The sequence below is a fragment of the Pleurodeles waltl genome, chromosome 3_1, assembly GCF_031143425.1.
Source record: "Pleurodeles waltl isolate 20211129_DDA chromosome 3_1, aPleWal1.hap1.20221129, whole genome shotgun sequence".
Lineage (NCBI taxonomy): Eukaryota > Metazoa > Chordata > Amphibia > Caudata > Salamandridae > Pleurodeles > Pleurodeles waltl.
The window spans coordinates 1,209,669,829-1,209,686,670 of record NC_090440.1 but is presented as its reverse complement, the minus strand read 5'-3'; positions in this window follow the sequence as shown (position 1 = coordinate 1,209,686,670).

Here is a 16,842-nt window from a genome sequence, read left to right as displayed (position 1 = left end):
TACCAATTTACATTGGCTTACTGGAACACCCTTATAATTCCCTAGTATATGGTACTGAGGTACCCAGGGTATTGGGGTTCCAGGAGATCCCTATGGGCTGCAGCATTTCTTTTGCCACCCATAGGGAGCTCTGACAATTCTTACACCGGCCTGCCACTGCAGCCTGAGTGAAATAACGTCCACGTTATTTCACAGCCATTTTACACTGCACTTAAGTAACTTATAAGTCACCTATATGTCTAACCTTTACCTGGTAAAGGTTGGGTGCTAAGTTACTTAGTGTGTGGGCACCCTGGCACTAGCCAAGGTGCCCCCACATTGTTCAGGGCCAATTCCCCGGACTTTGTGAGTGCGTGGACACCATTACACGCGTGCACTACATATAGGTCACTACCTATATGTAGCTTCACAATGGTAACTCCGAATATGGCCATGTAATATGTCTATGATCATGGAATTGCCCCCTCTATGCCATCCTGGCATAGTTGGCACAATCCCATGATCCCAGTGGTCTGTAGCACAGACCCTGGTACTGCCAAACTGCCTTTCCCGGGGTTTCACTGCAGCTGCTGCTGCTGCCAACCCCTCAGACAGGCATCTGCCCTCCTGGGGTCCAGCCAGGCCTGGCCCAGGAGGGCAGAACAAAGGACTTCCTCTGAGAGAGGGTGTTACACCCTCTCCCTTTGGAAAATGGTGTGAAGGCAGGGGAGGGGTAGCCTCCCCCAGCCTCTGGAAATGCTTTCATGGGCACATTTGGTGCCCATTTCTGCATAAGCCAGTCTACACCAGTTCAGGGACCCCTCAGCCCTGCTCTGGCGCGAAACTGGACAAAGGAAAGGGGAGTGACCACTCCCCTGACCTGTACCTCCCCTGGGAGGTGCCCAGAGCTCCTCCAGTGTGCTCCAGACCTCTGCCATCTTGGAAACAGAGGTGCTGCTGGCACACTGGACTGCTCTGAGTGGCCAGTGCCATCAGGTGACGTCAGAGACTCCTTCTGATAGGCTCCTTCAGGTGTTGCTAGCCTATCCTCTCTCCTAGGTAGCCAAACCCTCTTTTCTGGCTATTTAGGGTCTCTGTCTCTTGGGATTCCTTAGATAACTAATGCAAGAGCTCATCCGACTTCCTCTGCATCTCTCTCTTCACCTTCTGCCAAGGAATCGACTGCTGACCGCGCTGGAAGCCTGCAAAACTGCAACATAGTAGCAAAGACGACTACTGCAACTCTGTAACGCTGATCCTGCCGCCTTCTCGACTGTTTTCCTGGTGGTGCATGCTGTGGGGGTAGTCTGCCTCCTCTCTGCACTAGAAGCTCCGAAGAAATCTCCCGTGGGTCGACGGAATCGTCCCCCTGCAACCGCAGGCACCAAAGAACTGCATCACCGGTACCTTGGGTCTCCTCTCAGCACGACGAGCGAGGTCCCTTGAATCCAGCAACTCTGTCCAAGTGACTCCCACTGTCCAGTGACTCTTCAGTCCAAGTTTGGAGGAGGTAAGTCCTTGCCTCCCCACGCCAGACTGCATTGTTGGAAACTGCAACTTTTGCAGCTACTCCGGCCTCCGTGCACTTCCGGCGGAAATCCTTTGTGCACAGTCCAGCCTGGGTCCACGGCACTCTAACCTGCATTGCACGACCTCCTAAGTTGTTCTCCGGCGACGTGGGACTCCTTTGTGCGACTTCGGGTGAGCACCGTTTCACGCATCCTCGTAGTGCATGTTTCTGGCACTTTTCCGGGTGCTGCCTGCTGCTGAGAGGGCTCCTTGTCTTGCTCGACGCCCCCTCTGTCCCCTGACGCAATTTGCGACATCCTGGTCCCTCCTGGGCCACAGCAGCATCCAAAAACCCTTACAGCACGACTTGCAGCTAGCAAGGCTTGTTGGCGGTCTTTCGGCGGGAAAACACTTTTGCACGACTCTCCACGGCGTGAGGGATCCGTCCTCCAAACGGGAAGTCTCTAGCCCTTGTCGTTCTTGCAGAAACCTACGCTTCTACTGTCCAGTAGCAGCATCTTTGCACCCACAGCTGGCATTTCCTGGGCATCTGCCCATCTCCGACTTGCTTGTGACTTTTGGACTTGGTCCCCTTGTTCCACAGGTACCCTCGACTGGAAATCCATCATTGTTGCACTGTTGGTTTGTGTCTTTCCTGCAGAATTCCCCTATCACGACTTCTATGTCCTTTGGGGAACTTTAGTGCACTTTGCACTCACTTTTCAGGGTCTTGGGGTGGGCTATTTTTCTAACCCTTACTATTTTCTAATAGTCCCAGCGACCCTCTACAAGGTCACATAGGTTTGGGGTCCATTTGTGGTTCGCATTCCACTTTTGGAGTATATGGTTTGTGTTGCCCCTATCCCTATGTGTCTCCATTGCATCCTATTGTAACTATACATTGTTTGCACTGTTTTCTAATACTATTACTGCATATTTTGGTATTGTGTACATATATCTTGTGTATATTTGCTATCCTCATACTGAGGGTACTCACTGAGAGACTTTTGGCATATTGTCATAAAAATAAAGTACCTTTATTTTTAGTATATCTGTGTATTGTTTTTTCTTATGATATTGTGCATATGACACTAAGTGGTACTGTAGGAGCTTCACTCGTCTCCTAGTTCAGCCTAAGCTGCTCTGCTAAGCTACCATTATCTATCAGCCTATGCTGCTAGACACCCTATACACTAATAAGGGATAACTGGGCCTGGTGCAAGGTGCAAGTACCCCTAGGTACTCACTACAAGCCAGTCCAGCCTCCTACACACTGCACCTGTCCTAAAAAGCCCATGTTACTCCAAGAAATTCATTGTTCAAACTGATGCATCTGAATTAGGGGTAGGGGCAGTCTTATCACAACTCAATTCTGAGGGCCAGGATCAACTTGTTGCTTTTATCAGCAGGAGGTTGACCCCTAGAGAAAAGCGTTGGTCTGCCATAAAGAGGGAGGCCTTTGCTGTGGTCTGGGCACTGAAGAAGTTGAGGCCATACCTGTTTAGCACTCACTTCATTGTTCAGACAGACCACAAACCTCTACTTTGGCTAAAACAAATGAAAGGTGAAAACCCTTAATTGTTGAGGTGGTCCATATCTCTACAGGGAATGGACTATACAGTGGAACATAGACCTGGGAGTACCCACTCCAATGCAGATGGACTCTCCAGATATTTCCACTTAGACAATGAAGACTCATCAGGTCATGGCTAGTCTTATTGTCCTTCGTTTTTGGTGGGGCGGTTGTAGGAAAGTACCATCTTGCCTGGCATGTTACCCCCATTTTTCACTGTATATATGTTGTTTTAGTTGTATGTGTCACTGGGACCCTGGTAACCCAGGGCCCCAGTGCTCATAAGTGTGCCTGAATGTGTTACCTGTGTAGTGACTAACTGTCTCACTGAGGCTCTGCTAATCAGAACCTCAGTGGTTATGCTCTCTCATTTCTTTCCAAATTGTCACTAACAGGCTAGTGACCATTTTTACCAATTTACATTGGCTTACTGGAACACCCTTATAATTCCCTAGTATATGGTACTGAGGTACCCAGGGTATTGGGGTTCCAAGAGATCCCTATGGGCTGCAGCATTTCTTTTGCCACCCATAGGGAGCTCTGACAATTCTTACACAGGCCTGCCACTGCAGCCTGAGTGAAATAACGTCCACGTTATTTCACAGCCATTTTACACTGCACTTAAGTAACTTATAAGTCACCTATATGTCTAACCTTTACCTGGTAAAGGTTAGGTGCAAAGTTACTTAGTGTGAGGGCACCCTGGCACTAGCCAAGGTGCCCCCACATTGTTCAGAGCCAATTCCCTGAACTCTGTGAGTGCGGGGACACCATTACACGCGTGCACTACATATAGGTCACTACCTATATGTAAGCTTCACCATGGTAACTCCGAATATGGCCATGTAACATGTCTATGATCATGGAATTGCCCCCTCTATACCATCCTGGCATAGTTGGCACAATCCCATGATCCCAGTGGTCTGTAGCACAGACCCTGGTACTGCCAAACTGCCCTTCCTGGGGTTTCACTGCAGCTACTGCTGCTGCCAACCCCTCAGACAGGCAGCTGCCCTCCTGGGGTCCAGCCAGGCCTGGCCCAGGATGGCAGAACAAAGAACTTCCTCTGAGAGAGGGTGTGACACCCTCTCCCTTTGGAAAATGGTGTGAAGGCAGGGGAGGAGTAGCCTCCCCCAGCCTCTGGAAATGCTTTGTTGGGCACAGATGTGCCCAATTCTGCATAAGCCAGTCTACACCGGTTCAGGGACCCCTTAGCCCCTGCTCTGGCGCGAAACTGGACAAAGGAAAGGGGAGTGACCACTCCCCTGACCTGCACCTCCCCTGGGAGGTGTCCAGAGCTCCTCCAGTGTGCTCCAGACCTCTGCCATCTTGGAAACAGAGGTGCTGCTGGCACACTGGACTGCTCTGAGTGGCCAGTGCCACCAGGTGACGTCAGAGACTCCTGCTGATAGGCTCCTTCAGGTGTTAGTAGCCTTTCCTCTCTCCTAGGTAGCCAAACCCTCTTTTCTGGCTATTTAGGGTCTCTGTCTCTGGGGAAACTTTAGATAACGAATGCATGAGCTCAGCCGAGTTCCTCTGCATCTCTCTCTTCACCTTCTGATAAGGAAACGACCGCTGACCGCGCTGGAAGCCTGCAAACCTGCAACATAGTAGCAAAGACGACTACTGCAACTCTGTAACGCTGATCCTGCCGCCTTCTCGACTGTTTTCCTGCTTGTGCATGCTGTGGGGGTAGCCTGCCTCCTCTCTGCACCAGAAGCTCTGAAGAAATCTCCCGTGGGTCGACGGAATCTTCCCCCTGCAACCGCAGGCACCAAAAAGCTGCATTACCGGTCCCTTGGGTCTCCTCTCAGCACGACGAGCGAGGTCCCTCGAATCCAGCGACTCTGTCCAAGTGACCCCCACAGTCCAGTGACTCTTCAGTCCAAGTTTGGTGGAGGTAAGTCCTTGCCTCACCTCGCTGGGCTGCATTGCTGGGAACCGCGACTTTGCAAGCTACTCCGGCCCCTGTGCACTTCTGGCAGAAATCCTTTGTGCACAGCCAAGCCTGGGTCCACGGCACTCTAACCTGCATTGCACGACTTTCTAAGTTGGTCTCCGGCGACGTGGGACTCCTTTGTGCAACTTTGGCGAGCACTGTTTCACGCATCCTCGTAGTGCCTGTTTCTGGCACTTCTCCGGGTGCTACCTGCTTCAGTGAGGGCTCTTTGTCTTGCTCGACGTCCCCTCTCTCTTCAGGTCCAATTTGCGACCTCCTGGTCCCTCCTGGGCCCCAGCAGCGTCCAAAAACGCCAAACGCACGATTTGCGTGTAGCAAGGCTTGTTGGCGTCCTTCCGGCGGGAAAACACTTCTGCACGACTCTCCACGGCGAGAGGGATCCGTCCACCAAAGGGGAAGTCTCTAGCCCTTTTTGTTCCTGCAGAAACCTCATCTTCTTCTGTCCAGTCGAAGCTTCTTTGCACCCGCAGCTGGCATTTCCTGGGCATCTGCCCATCTCCGACTTGCTTGTGACTTTTGGACTTGGTCCCCTTGTTCCACAGGTACCCTAGATTGGAAATCCACAGTTGTTGCATTGCTGGTTTGTGTCTTTCCTGCATTATTCCTCTAACACGACTCTTTTGTCCTTAGGGGAACTTTAGTGCACTTTGCACTCACTTTTCAGGGTCTTGGGGAGGGTTATTTTTCTAACTCTAACTATTTTCTAATAGTCCCAGCGACCCTCTACAAGGTCACATAGGTTTGGGGTCCATTCGTGGTTCGCATTCCACTTCTGGAGTATATGGTTTGTGTTGCCCCTATCCCTATGTTTCCCCATTGCATCCTATTGTAACTATACATTGTTTGCACTGTTTTCTAAGACTATACTGCATATTTTTGCTATTGTGTATATATATCTTGTGTATATTTCCTATCCTCTCACTGAGGGTACACTCTAAGATACTTTGGCATATTGTCATAAAAATAAAGTACCTTTATTTTTAGTATAACTGTGTATTGTGTTTTCTTATGATATTGTGCATATGACACTAAGTGGTACTGTAGTAGCTTCACACGTCTCCTAGTTCAGCCTAAGCTGCTCTGCTAAGCTACCATTATCTATCAGCCTAAGCTGCTAGACACCCTATACACTAATAAGGGATAACTGAGCCTGGTGCAAGGTGCAAATACCACTTGGTACTCACTACAAGCCAGTCCAGTCTCCTACATTGGTTGTGCAGTGGTGGGATAAGTGCTTGAGACTACTTACCACTCTTGTCATTGTACTTTTCATAAGAGAAAAATATACAAAACAAGGTCAGTGTATATACACATAGCCAAAAAGTTTTGCATTTCCTCTTTTCACTCTTTTCTAAGTGCTGAAAAGTACTTCTAAACTTTCAAAAAGTTCTTAAAAGTTTAAAAAAAGTTTTTTTTCTGTCTTTCCAAAAAGTTCTGAAAACTTTTTCTCTTTTTCTATCACTTTAACTCTCTCTAAAAAAATGTCTGGCACAGGCCAAAGTGTTGATCTGTCCAAACTTGCATATGACAACCTTAGCTGGAAAAGAGCAAGGAGTCTCTGTATAGAGAGAGGTTTGAGTGTAGGGAAGAATCCTGCCTTGGAACTATTACTTAACATGCTTAGAGAACAGGATAAGGCCAGAGGTGCCCCATCTGTTGAAAAAGTACCTAATAGTTCCCAATCTGATTCAGGGACTCCCCCAGGAAAAGATTCAGGAAAGAAACTTCCTAGCCTGCCCATTACTAGACAATCTAGCATAGATGGTAATGATGATGAGCCACACCAAATAAGTAGTGTTGTCTCACATCATAGCAAAAGCATTTATTCTCACCATACTGGTAGTAATGTTTCTGTAAACCAAGCTGTTAAGTTGGCTTCTGTAAGGGACAGGTCTCCTTCTGTTCATTCCCATCATAGCTCTGTTTCTAGAAATGTCCCTCCCACCAACCCTGATGACAGAATGTTAGAGAGGGAACTCAATAAGTTGAGGGTGGAACAAACCAGACTGAAGCTTAAAAAGCAACAGCTGGATTTGGATAGACAGTCTTTTGAATTAGAGAAGGAAAGACAGAAGTTGGGTTTAGATACCCATGGTGGCAGCAGCAGTATTCCCCATAGTCATCCTGCAAAAGAGCATGATTCCAGGAATCTGCACAAGATAGTTCCCCCTTATAAGGAGGGGGATGACATTAACAAGTGGTTTGCTGCACTTGAGAGGGCCTGTGTTGTACAGGATGTCCCTCAAAGGCAGTGGGCTGCTATCCTATGGCTATCATTTAGTGGAAAAGGTAGGGATAGGCTCCTTACTGTAAAAGAAAATGATGCTAATAATTTCCAAGTTCTTAAGAATGCACTCCTGGATGGTTATGGCTTAACCACTGAACAGTACAGGATAAAGTTCAGAGAGACCAAAAAGGAGTCTTCACAAGACTGGGTTGATTTCATTGACCAGGCAGTGAAGGCCTTGGAGGGGTGGTTACATGGCAGTAAAGTTACTGATTATGACAGCCTGTATAACTTGATCCTGAGAGAGCATATTCTTAATAATTGTGTGTCTGATTTGTTGCACCAGTACTTGGTGGACTCTGATCTGACCTCTCCCCAAGAATTGGGAAAGAAGGCAGACAAATGGGTCAGAACAAGAGTGAACAGAAAAGTTCATACAGGGGGTGACAAAGATGGCAACAAAAAGAAGGATGGTAAGTCTTCTGACAAGGGTGGGGACAAATCTAAAAATGAGTCTTTATCAGGCCCACAAAAACACTCTGGTGGGGGTGGTGGGTCCAAATCCTCCTTTAATCAGAACAAGGAAAATAAACCATGGTGCTATTTATGTAAAATAAAAGGCCATTGGACAACAGATCCCAGTTGTCCAAAGAAAGGCACCACAGCTCCTACCACTACAACCCCTACTGCTACACCTAGTGTCCCTACTAATAGCAGTGGTGGTGGGAGCAAACCTACTAATAGCCAATCCAAGGGAGTAGCTGGGCTCACTTTTGGTAATTTAGTTGGGGTTGGTCTGATTAGGGAGACCACAGAGGCTACTTTAGTCTCTGAAGGGGCTATTGATTTAGCCACTTTGGTTGCTTGCCCCCATAACTTGGAGAAGTACAAGCAACTAACCCTAATAAATGGTGTTGAGGTCCAGGCCTACAGGGACACAGGTGCCAGTGTCACAATGGTGATTGAGAAACTGGTGCACCCTGAACAACACATACTTGGACACCAGTACCAAGTAACCGATGCTCACAACATAACACAAAGCCACCCCATGGCTGTTGTAAATCTCAACTGGGGGGGGGTAACTGGTCCAAAGAAGGTTGTGGTAGCTTCAGATTTACCTGTAGACTGTCTATTAGGGAATGATTTGGAGACATCAGCTTGGTCAGATGTGGAGTTGGAGGCCCATGCAGCAATGCTGGGCATTCCAGGGCATATTTTTGCTTTGACAAGGGCTCAGGCCAAAAAGCAAAAAGGACAGGGAAGCTTGGATCCTGGAACAATGGACCAAGTGCTCCCTAAAGCTAGGGCTAGTAGAAGCAAACCACTTCCTACTATCCCTCCCTCTACAGTGGATTCTACTTCTGAGGAAGAAGAATTCCCTCCCTGTGCAGAACCTACACCAGAGGAGCTGGAAGCAGACACTGCTGAGCTTTTGGGTGAAGGGGGGCCTGCCAGAGAGGAGCTGAGTGTGGCACAGCAAACCTGTCCCACATTAGAGGGTCTCAGACAGCAAGCTGTCAAACAGGCTAATGGGGATGTCAGTGACTCTCACAGAGTTTACTGGGAGGACAACCTCTTGTACACTGAGCATAGGGATCCTAAACCTGGAGCTGCCAGGAGATTAGTGATCCCTCAGGAGTACAGAAAGTTCCTCCTAACACTGGCACATGACATTCCCTTAGCTGGGCACCTAGGGCAAATGAAAACTTGGGACAGGCTTGTTCCCCTGTTTCATTGGCCTAGGATGTCTGAGGACACAAAGGAATTTTGTAAGTCCTGTGAAACCTGTCAAGCCAGTGGCAAGACAGGTGGCACACCAAAGGCACCCCTTATTCCACTGCCTGTGGTTGGGGTTCCCTTTGAAAGGGTAGGGGTTGACATAGTTGGCCCCCTTGACCCTCCTACTGCTTCAGGCAATAGGTTTATCTTGGTGGTAGTGGACCATGCCACAAGATATCCTGAAGCAATTCCTTTAAGGACCACTACAGCTCCTGCAGTGGCAAAGGCCCTCCTGGGAATATTTTCCAGGGTGGGCTTCCCAAAGGAAGTAGTATCAGACAGAGGAAGCAATTTCATGTCTGCATACTTAAAGGCCATGTGGAAGGAGTGTGGTGTAACGTACAAGTTCACAACACCCTATCATCCATAAACAAATGGACTGGTGGAGAGATTTAATAAAACTCTCAAAGGCATGATTATGGGACTCCCTGAAAAACTCCGCAGGAGATGGGATATCCTTCTACCATGCCTCCTTTTTGCCTACAGGGAGGTACCCCAGAAAGGAGTGGGCTTCAGCCCCTTTGAACTTCTTTTTGGACACCCTGTTAGGGGTCCACTCACACTTGTAAAGGAGGGTTGGGAACAACCTTTAAAAGCTCCTAAACAGGATATTGTGGACTATGTACTTGGCCTCAGATCAAGGATGGCTGAGTACATGAAAAAGGCCAGTAAAAACCTTCAGGCCAGCCAAGAGCTCCAGAAGCAATGGCATGATCAGAAGGCTGTTTTGGTTCAGTACCAACCAGGGCAGAAAGTGTGGGTCTTGGAGCCTGTGGCCCCAAGAGCACTCCAAGATAAATGGAGTGGACCCCACACAATTGTTGAAAAGAAGGGTGAAGTCACCTACTTGGTTGACTTAGGCACTGCCAGGAGTCCCCTTAGGGTGCTCCATGTCAACCGCCTGAAACCCTACTATGACAGGGCTGATCTCACCCTGCTCATGGCAACTGATGAGGGACAGGAAGAAGACAGTGATCCTCTACCTGATCTCTTCTCTTCCACAGAACAAGATGCTCTTGTGGAAGGTGTAGTTTTGGCTGATTGTCTTACTGCTGAGCAGAAAGACAATTGCATAAATCTCCTAGGACAATTTTCAGAACTCTTCTCTACGGTGCCAGGCACCACTTCTTGGTGTGAGCACACTATAGATACTGGAGACAGTTTACCTGTCAAAAGTAAGATCTATAGGCAGCCTGACCATGTCAGGGACTGCATAAAGCAAGAAGTTCAGAAAATGTTGGAACTAGGAGTGGTTGAGCACTCTGACAGTCCATGGGCTTCTCCTGTGGTACTGGTACCAAAACCCAATTCTAAAGATGGAAAGAAAGATATGCGGTTTTGTGTAGACTATAGAGGTCTCAACTTGGTAACCAAAACTGATGCTCACCCTATACCCAGGGCAGATGAGCTTATAGATACACTGGCATCTGCCAAGTATCTAAGCACTTTTGATTTGACTGCAGGGTATTGGCAGATCAAATTGTCAGAAGATGCTAAACCTAAGACTGCATTTTCTACCATTGGAGGACATTACCAGTTTACTGTAATGCCTTTTGGTTTGAAAAATGCACCTGCCACTTTTCAGAGGTTGGTGAACACAGTCCTGCAAGGGCTGGAGGCTTTCAGTGCAGCATATTTGGACGATATAGCTGTCTTTAGCTCCAGCTGGGATGATCACCTGGTCCACCTATGGAAAGTTTTGGAGGCCCTGCAAAAGGCAGGACTCACTATCAAGGCTTCAAAGTGCCAGATAGGGCAGGGTAAGGTGGTTTATCTGGGACACCTTGTTGGTGGGGAACAGATTGCACCACTTCAGGGGAAAATCCAAACTATTATTGATTGGGTTCCCCCTACCACTCAGACTCAGGTGAGAGCCTTCCTAGGCCTCACTGGGTATGACAGGAGGTTCATTAAGAACTATGGCTCCATTGCAGCCCCTCTTAATGACCTCACTTCCAAGAAAATGCCTAAAAAGGTATTATGGACAGCAAGCTGTCAGAAAGCTTTTGAGGAGCTCAAGCAGGCCATATGCTCTGCACCTGTCCTGAAAAGCCCTTGTTACTCTAAAAAATTATATGTCCAGACTGATGCATCTGAATTAGGAGTAGGGGCAGTCCTATCACAACTTAATTCTGAGGGCCAGGATCAACCTGTTGCTTTTATTAGTAGGAGGTTGACCCCTAGAGAAAAGCGTTGGTCTGCCATTGAGAGGGAGGCCTTTGCTATGGTCTGGGCTCTGAAGAAGTTGAGGCCATACCTGTTCGGCACTCACTTCATTGTTCAGACAGACCACAAACCTCTACTTTGGCTAAAACAAATGAAAGGTGAAAACCCTAAATTGTTGAGGTGGTCCATATCCCTACAGGGAATGGACTATACAGTGGAACATAGATCTGGGAGTAGCCACTCCAATGCAGATGGACTCTCCAGATATTTCCACTTAGACAATGAAGACTCATCAGGTCATGGCTAGTCTTATTGTCCTTCATTTGGGGGGGGGTTGTGTAGGAAAGTACCATCTTGCCTGGCATGTTACCCCCATTTTTCACTGTATATATGTTGTTTTAGTTGTATGTGTCACTGGGACCCTGGTAACCCAGGGCCCCAGTGCTCATAAGTGTGCCTGAATGTGTTACCTGTGTAGTGACTAACTGTCTCACTGAGGCTCTGCTAATCAGAACCTCAGTGGTTATGCTCTCTCATTTCTTTCCAAATTGTCACTAACAGGCTAGTGACCATTTTTACCAATTTACATTGGCTTACTGGAACACCCTTATAATTCCCTAGTATATGGTACTGAGGTACCCAGGGTATTGGGGTTCCAAGAGATCCCTATGGGCTGCAGCATTTCTTTTGCCACCCATAGGGAGCTCTGACAATTCTTACACAGGCCTGCCACTGCAGCCTGAGTGAAATAACGTCCACGTTATTTCACAGCCATTTTACACTGCACTTAAGTAACTTATAAGTCACCTATATGTCTAACCTTTACCTGGTAAAGGTTAGGTGCAAAGTTACTTAGTGTGAGGGCACCCTGGCACTAGCCAAGGTGCCCCCACATTGTTCAGAGCCAATTCCCTGAACTCTGTGAGTGCGGGGACACCATTACACGCGTGCACTACATATAGGTCACTACCTATATGTGGCTTCACAATGGTAACTCCGAATATGGCCATGTAACATGTCTATGATCATGGAATTGCCCCCTCTATACCATCCTGGCATAGTTGGCACAATCCCATGATCCCAGTGGTCTGTAGCACAGACCCTGGTACTGCCAAACTGCCCTTCCTGGGGTTTCACTGCAGCTGCTGCTGCTGCCAACCCCTCAGACAGGCAGCTGCCCTCCTGGGGTCCAGCCAGGCCTGGCCCAGGATGGCAGAACAAAGAACTTCCTCTGAGAGAGGGTGTGACACCCTCTCCCTTTGGAAAATGGTGTGAAGGCAGGGGAGGAGTAGCCTCCCCCAGCCTCTGGAAATGCTTTGTTGGGCACAGATGTGCCCAATTCTGCATAAGCCAGTCTACACCGGTTCAGGGACCCCTTAGCCCCTGCTCTGGCGCGAAACTGGACAAAGGAAAGGGGAGTGACCACTCCCCTGACCTGCACCTCCCCTGGGAGGTGTCCAGAGCTCCTCCAGTGTGCTCCAGACCTCTGCCATCTTGGAAACAGAGGTGCTGCTGGCACACTGGACTGCTCTGAGTGGCCAGTGCCACCAGGTGACGTCAGAGACTCCTGCTGATAGGCTCCTTCAGGTGTTAGTAGCCTATCCTCTCTCCTAGGTAGCCAAACCCTCTTTTCTGGCTATTTAGGGTCTCTGTCTCTGGGGAAACTTTAGATAACGAATGCATGAGCTCAGCCGAGTTCCTCTGCATCTCTCTCTTCACCTTCTGATAAGGAAACAACCGCTGACCGCGCTGGAAGCCTGCAAACCTGCAACATAGTAGCAAAGACGACTACTGCAACTCTGTAACGCTGATCCTGCCGCCTTCTCGACTGTTTTCCTGCTTGTGCATGCTGTGGGGGTAGCCTGCCTCCTCTCTGCACCAGAAGCTCCGAAGAAATCTCCCGTGGGTCGACGGAATCTTCCCCCTGCAACCGCAGGCACCAAAAAGCTGCATTACCGGTCCCTTGGGTCTCCTCTCAGCACGACGAGCGAGGTCCCTCGAATCCAGCGACTCTGTCCAAGTGACCCCCACAGTCCAGTGACTCTTCAGTCCAAGTTTGGTGGAGGTAAGTCCTTGCCTCACCTCGCTGGGCTGCATTGCTGGGAACCGCGACTTTGCAAGCTACTCCGGCCCCTGTGCACTTCCGGCGGAAATCCTTTGTGCACTCTAACCTGCATTGCACGACTTTCTAAGTTGGTCTCCGGCGACGTGGGACTCCTTTGTGCAACTTCGGCGAGCACCGTTTCACGCATCCTTGTAGTGCCTGTTTCTGGCACTTCTCCGGGTGCTACCTGCTTCAGTGAGGGCTCTTTGTCTTGCTCGACGTCCCCTCTCTCTTCAGGTCCAATTTGCGACCTCCTGGTCCCTCCTGGGCCCCAGCAGCGTCCAAAAACGCCAAACGCACGATTTGCGTGTAGCAAGGCTTGTTGGCATCCTTCCGGCGGGAAAACACTTCTGCACGACTCTCCACGGCGAGAGGGATCCGTCCACCAAAGGGGAAGTCTCTAGCCCTTTTCGTTCCTGCAGAAACCTTAGCTTCTTCTGTCCAGTCGAAGCTTCTTTGCACCCGCAGCTGGCATTTCCTGGGCATCTGCCCATCTCCGACTTGCTTGTGACTTTTGGACTTGGTCCCCTTGTTCCACAGGTACCCTAGATTGGAAATCCATAGTTGTTGCATTGCTGGTTTGTGTCTTTCCTGCATTATTCCTCTAACACGACTCTTTTGTCCTTAGGGGAACTTTAGTGCACTTTGCACTCACTTTTCAGGGTCTTGGGGAGGGTTATTTTTCTAACTCTCACTATTTTCTAATAGTCCCAGCGACCCTCTACAAGGTCACATAGGTTTGGGGTCCATTCGTGGTTCGCATTCCACTTTTGGAGTATATGGTTTGTGTTGCCCCTATCCCTATGTTTCCCCATTGCATCCTATTGTAACTATACATTGTTTGCACTGTTTTCTAAGACTATACTGCATATTTTTGCTATTGTGTATATATATCTTGTGTATATTTCCTATCCTCTCACTGAGGGTACACTCTAAGATACTTTGGCATATTGTCATAAAAATAAAGTACCTTTATTTTTAGTATAACTGTGTATTGTGTTTTCTTATGATATTGTGCATATGACACTAAGTGGTACTGTAGTTGCTTCACACGTCTCCTAGTTCAGCCTAAGCTGCTCTGCTAAGCTACCATTATCTATCAGCCTAAGCTGCTAGACACCCTATACACTAATAAGGGATAACTGGGCTTGGTGCAAGGTGCAAGTACCACTTGGTACTCACTACAAGCCAGTCCAGCCTCCTACAGGGGTTGTGTAGGAAAGTACCATCTTGCCTGGCATGTTACCCCCATATTTCACTGTATATATGTTGTTTTAGTGTATGTGTCACTGGGACCCTGCCAGCCAGGGCCCCAGTGCTCATAAGTGTGTCCTGTATGTGTTCCCTGTGTGATGACCAACTGTCTCACTGAGGCGTTGCTAACCAGAACCTCAGTGGTTATGCTCTCTCTGCTTTCCAAATTGCCACTAACAGGCTAGTGACCAATGTCACCAATTCACATTGGCATACTGGAACACCCTTATAATTCCCTAGTATATGGTACTGAGGTACCCAGGGTATTGGGGTTCCAGGAGATCCCTATGGGCTGCAGCATTTCTTTTGCCACCCATAGGGAGCTCTGACAATTCTTATACAGGCCTGCCACTGCAGCCTGAGTGAAATAACGTCCACGTTATTTCACAGCCATTTACCACTGCACTTAAGTAACTTATAAGTCACCTATATGTCTAACCTTCACCTACGTTACTTAGTGTGTGGGCACCCTGGCACTAGCCAAGGTGCCCCCACATCGTTCAGGGCAAATTCCCCGGACTTTGTGAGTGCGGGGACACCATTTCACGTGTGCACTATACATAGGTCACTACCTATATATAGCGTCACAATGGTAACTCCGAACATGGCCTTGTAACATGTCTAAGATCATGGAATTGTCACCCCAATGCCATTCTGGCATTCGGGAGACAATTCCATGATCCCCTGAGTCTCTAGCACTGACCTGGGTACTGCCAAACTGCCTTTACCGGGGTTTCACTGCAGCTGCTGCTGCTGCCAACCCCTCAGACAGGTTTCTGCCCTCCTGGGGTCCAGCCAGGCCGGGCCCAGGAAGGCAGAACAAAGGACTTCCTCAGAGAGAGGGTGTTACACCCTCTCCCTTTGGAAAAAGGTGTCAGGGCTGGGGATGAGTAGCCTCCCCCAGCCTCTGGAAATGCTTTGATGGGCACAGATGGTGCCCATCTCTGCATAAGCCAGTCTACACCGGTTCAGGGATCCCCCAGCCGTGCTCTGGCGCAAAACTGGACAAAGGAAAGGGGAGTGACCACTCCCCTGACCTGCACCTCCCAGGGGAGGTGCCCAGAGCTCCTCCAGCGTGCCCCAGACCTCTGCTATCTTGGATTCAGAGGTGTGCTGGCACACTGGACTGCTCTGAGTGGCCAGGGCCAGCAGGTGACGTCAGAGACTCCTTCTGATAGGCTCTTACCTGTCTTACTAGCCTATCCTCCTTCCTAGGTAGCCAAACCTCCTTTTCTGGCTATTTATGGTCTCTGGTTTGGGGAATTCTTCAGATACCGAATGCAAGAGCTCACCAGAGTTCCTCTGCACTTCTCTCTTCACCTTCTGCCAAAGGATCGACCGGTGACTGCTCGGGACGCCCTCAAAACCGTAACAAAGCAGCAAAGACGACTACTGCAACCTTGTATCACTTATCCTGCCGCTTTCTCGCCTGTTTCCTGGTGGTGCATGCTCTGGGGGTAGCCTGCCTCCTTCTTGCACCAGGATCTCTGAAGAAATCTCCCGTGGGACGACGGAATCCTCCCCCTGCAACCGCAGGCAACAAAAGACTGCATCACCGGTCCTCTGGGTCCCCTCTCAGCACGACGAGCGTGGTGCCTGGAACTCAGCAACTCTGTCCAAGTGACTCCCACAGTCCAGTGACTCTTCAGTCCACGTTTGGTGGAGGTAAGTCCTTGCCTCCCCACGCTAGACTGCATTGCTGGGTACAGCGTGATTTGCAGCTGCTCCGGCTCCTGTGCACTCTTCCAGGATTTCCTTCATGCACAGCCAAGCCTGGGTCCCTGAAACTCTAACCTGCAGTGCAGAACCCTCTGAGTTGTCCTCCGGCGTCGTGGGACTCCCTTTTGTGTCTTCGGGTGGGCTCTGGTTCACTCCTCTTCGAACTGCCTGTTCCGGTACTTCTGCGGGTGCTGCCTGCTTCTGTGAGGGCTCCCTGACTTGCTGGGCGCCCCCTCTGTCTCCTCATCCAAGTGGTTACATCCTGGTCCCTCCTGGGCCACAGCAGCATCCAAAAACCCTAACCGTGACCCTTGCAGCTAGCAAGGCTTGTTTGCGGTCTTTCTGCGTGGGAACACCTCTGCAAGCTTCTTCACAACGTGGCACATCCATCCTCCAAAGGGGAAGTTTCTAGCCCTCTTCATTCTTGCAGAATCCACAGCTTCTACCATCTGGTGGCAGCTTCTTTGCACCCTCAGCTGGCATTTCTTGGGCATCTGCCCACTCTCGGCATTGTCCCGACTCTTGGACTTGGTCCCCTTGTTTCACAGGTAGTCAGGTCCGGAAATCCACTG